This window comes from Pristis pectinata, chromosome 12, assembly GCF_009764475.1.
Source record: "Pristis pectinata isolate sPriPec2 chromosome 12, sPriPec2.1.pri, whole genome shotgun sequence".
NCBI classification, from domain to species: domain Eukaryota; kingdom Metazoa; phylum Chordata; class Chondrichthyes; order Rhinopristiformes; family Pristidae; genus Pristis; species Pristis pectinata.
In genome coordinates, this window is record NC_067416.1 from 39,710,659 (window position 1) to 39,715,196 (window position 4,538).

Here is a 4,538-nt window from a genome sequence, read left to right on the forward strand (position 1 = left end):
CCTATGTTTTACTGCTTCGGTACCTCCAACCCTGAGTTAACTGCCTCTCCCAGTCTGTAATGAACATATTTACTTTGCATTCGTATCTTTAGGGCTAATTAAACTGATTAGGTAGGGTAGTCTGTTGCATAGCATGTGGTGACAGTCTGTTAAATGTAGGACTCCATGATTTAAAGCAAGAAATATGAATGTTCCATAGTGGGTTTTTTGCAAACAAATTTTTAATTTGTATTTGGCTTTGGTGGAGAGAAGGCTTGAAAGATTTACTCTGAACTGATTTATTCATGAATCTAGTTCCTCCTGGCTGGTTGCAGGACCGTTCAGATTGATGTCCCTCATTTATAAACCTGCCACATTGACCCATGGAGCAAAATCTGAGGCATCAATTAATTAATTAGTGTGCCCTCAATGCTAAATGTATTTTGTACTATAAAATGTAATTGATTTAATCTCTATTCCAGAAAGCTCCTGGTGTAAATTCTATTAACTTCCCCACTCAAGTCCACAACATTGCAAAAAATGTTACCTTCCTTCTCCAAAAAGGCTCTAGAATCCCAACAAAGACAGCATCCTGACCAGTGGATACCAACACAGTGCGAAAGCCTGTCACTACACTTGTATTTTATTAGAAATATTTGCATGAGGTTCAGAAGGGTGCCAAGTAACTGTTGAAACCTATGAAATTAAAGAATTTGCATGAGGTTCTTCTGTTCTCTGGAGTCCTAGAGAAAGTGTACAGGTACAGAATTTTAAACTTTTTTAAATTTTATTTACAGTGTGGTAACAGGCCCTTCTGGCCCTTCCTTCCCTCCCTGTACGTCTTTGCAATGTGGGAGGAAACCCACGCAGACATGGAAGAACATACAAACTCCTTACAGTGATGGGAATCGAACCCTGATCGCTGGTGCTGTAATAGCATCGCGCTAACCACTACCATGCTGCCCTATAATGTCATTAGGGATCAGTAAGAGCATTAATAGAAGCAAGAGTGGGCCACATGCCCTCATCGACTCTTGCATTCACCAAGACTGTAGGCTGCTTTTCTTCTGCCATAATTTCACTTTGTAGTCAGAGTCACTTTGCCACAGGAATCTCATTCTCCCTAAATCCCTGTGGAAATTATTGCAAAATACCTCTGAGTGAAATGGACCCTAGTTCTTGTGTGTGTGTGTGTGTGTGTGTGTATTTATATATAAAAAAAATAAATATACAAAAAGGGTTTGGATATCTATTTCAAGGAAATCTTTTAGAACCAAATCAGCAGCAGGAGGTGCTCAGTTTTGGATTGTTACCTCACTTTGCATAGCCCCTCTGGTTTCCTGGTGGGGAGAAGGTCATTGATGAGCAGCTGAAGATAGTCATACAGCACTGAAATGGGCCATTTGGCCCAACTGGTCCATGCTAACCAAGATGCCCCATCCAAGTTAGTCCCATTTGCCAGCATTTGGCCCATAACCTAAATCTTCCCAGTCCACGTGCCTGTCCAACTATCTTTTAGAAGTGAATGAAAAACCCAATGATGCTAGAGGAACTCAGCAGGCCAGGCAGCATCCATGGAGAAGAGCAGGCAGTCAACTTTTCTGGTCAGGACCTGAAAGAAGGGTCCTGACCTGAAACGTTGACCACCTGCTTTTCTCCACGCATGCTGCCTGTCCTGCGGAGTTCCTCCAGCTTCATCATGTTTTTATCTAGATTCCAGCATCTGCAGTCCTTTGTTTCTCTGTCTTTTAGAAGTTGTTATTGTATCTGCCTCAATCACTTTCTCTGGCAGCTCATTCCACATAGATGCCACCCTTTGTGTGTAAAACAAAAAAACTTGCCCCTCAAATTCCTATTAAACCTTTCCCCTCACAAACCTATGCTCTTTAGTTCTTGATTCCACAACCCTGGGAAAAAGACTGAGTGAATTCACCCGATCTATGCCCCTGATGATGTTATACATCACTATAAGATCACCTCTCAGTCTCCTACACTCCAAGGAATAAAGTCCAAGCCTGTCCAACCTCTCCCTGTAACTCAGTCCCTCATGTCCTGCAACATCCTTGTAAATCTTTTCTGCACTCTTTCCAGTTTAATAACATCTTTCCAACAGCAGGGCGACCAGAACTGAACATAAAACTCCAAGTGCGGCCTCACTGGCGTCTTGTACAGCCTCATCATGAGCTCCAAACTTTTATACTCAATGCCCTGACTTATGAAGGCCAATGTACCAAAAGCTGCCTTCACCACCCTGTCTACCTGTGATTCCACTTTCAGGTAACCATGTACCTGAACTCCAACGTCACTCTGTTCTACAGCACTTCCCCAGGGCCCTGCCGTTCACTGTGAAAGTCCCACCTTGATTTGACTTTCCAAAATGCAACACCTCGCACTTATCTGAATTAAACACCACTTGTCATCCCTTGGCCCACTTACTCATTTGATCAAGATCCCCCTGTAAATTTTAAAACCTTCACTGTCCACTATACCACCTATTTTAGTGTCATCTGCAAAGTTACTAAACCTATGCCTTGTTCATTCTTATCTAAATCGTTGATACAGATGACAAACAACAATGGGCCAGCACTGGCCCCTGAGGCACACCACTAGTCACAGGCCACCAGTCCAAGAAACAACCTTCCACCATTACCCTCTGCTTCCTACTATCAAGCCAATTGTGTATCCAGTTTGCCAGCTCTCCCTGGATTCCATGCGATCTAACCTTCCAGAGCAGCCTACCATATGGAACCTTATCAAAGGCCTTACTGAAGTTCAGATAAATTGCCCTGCCCTCATTGACCTTCTTGGTCACATCGTCAAAAAACTCGATTCAGTTTGTAAGAGATGATCTCCCACACACAAAGCCGTGCTGACTACCCCTAATGAATCCTTGTCTTTCCAGATGCATGTATATCTTATCCCTCAGAATCCGCTCCAGTAGTGTACCTACCACAGATGACAGAGTTACTGGTCCATAGTTCCCAGGTTTTTCTTTGTAGCCCTTTTTAAATAAAGGCACAAGCTTCACTACCCTCCAGTCAACTGCCACCTCACCCATGGCTAACAATGATGCAAATGTCTCAGCCAGGGCTCCCACAATTTCTTTAGCCTGCCAAAATGTTCTTGAATAGTCCTGGTCAGGCCCCAGAGGTTTGTCTACCTTCATACATTTTAAGACTCATTTCAATATCTCTCATCACCCAGAGGTTGGATGAGTTCGATGGTTAAACTGAGGAATCTGCTCAGAGGTACTCTGAAAGTGATGTTCTAAGATGATTGTCCTCCAACGACCACAGCTGTGAAAGGTATGACTTCAGTCAATAGAAAATTTTGGTAGTGTTGGGGGCAGGCATGGTAGTGTAGCAGTTAGCGTAACGCTATTACAGAGCCAGTGACCTGGGTTCAATTCCAGCCGCTGTCTGTAAGGAGTTTGTATATCCTCTCCGTGTCTGCGTGGGTTTCCTCCAGGTGCTCCGGTTTCCTCCCACATTCCAAAGACATACCGGTTAGGAAGTTGTGGGCATGTTATGTTGGCACCGGAAGTGTGGCGATACTTGCGGGCTGCCCCCAAAACACTCTACACAAAGATGCATTTCAATGTACATATGATGAATAAAGCCACCTAAAAAAATTCCCTTGATTCCCACTGCATTTTCAGCCTTACAAGAGCTCCTTGTTGCTACATCCAGTTAAATGCTGTCTTGCTTTCAAGGGCAGTCATACACCTCACGGCTAGAATTCCGCTCTGGTTCCCCGGCTGGAAAAAGATCATGATGTGCTTTGGAGTCAGGAGTTTGAATGAACCCAAAATGAGCATCAGAGACATAGTATATGAGTGCTTGTTGGTGGGCAACACTGTTATGATTCTTCGCCTATGATTAAAGGAAGCTGACTGGGATAGTTTTTGGTTGGGTTACACTTATTTTTGTGCAACAAAACATACCAGGGGAATCGTTCACATGCAAAAAAAAATCATAAAGCAGATGACAAAGGATAATAGGCATGAAGTTGTTTAGGGCAGAAAACACATTTTTCTGACAAGCACAGTTTTCCAAGGAAAGGACGACCCAGAGTGGATGTTCCATTTTGTATGAGCAGTGAAGAATATCAGCACGTTCCTGGATCAGGCGTTGGTAACCTACATCTACACCATTCAGTTCACTTCACTTCTGCACCTTCACTTCTTCCATGCCACCTTCAAATTCGCCGACACCACTGTTGCTGGACAAATCACAGGTGGCGATGAGTCAGCTTACCAGAGCGAGGTTGGACACCTGGTTGAGTGGTGCTGCAACAAGAACCTCTCGCTCAACGTCAGTAAAACTAAAGAGCTGACTGTTGACTTCAGGAAGGGGAAGGAGGGCAAACATGCTCCAGTCTACATTGGGGGATTGGCCGTGGAGAGAGTCAGCAGCTGTAAATTCCTGGGTGTTAACATATCGGATGACCTGTCCTGGGCCCAGCACATAGATGCAATTGTAAGGAAGACACACCAACATCTTTACTTTCTTAGGAGTTTAAAGAGATTTGGCTTGTCACCAAAGGGCAGGTATGGTAGT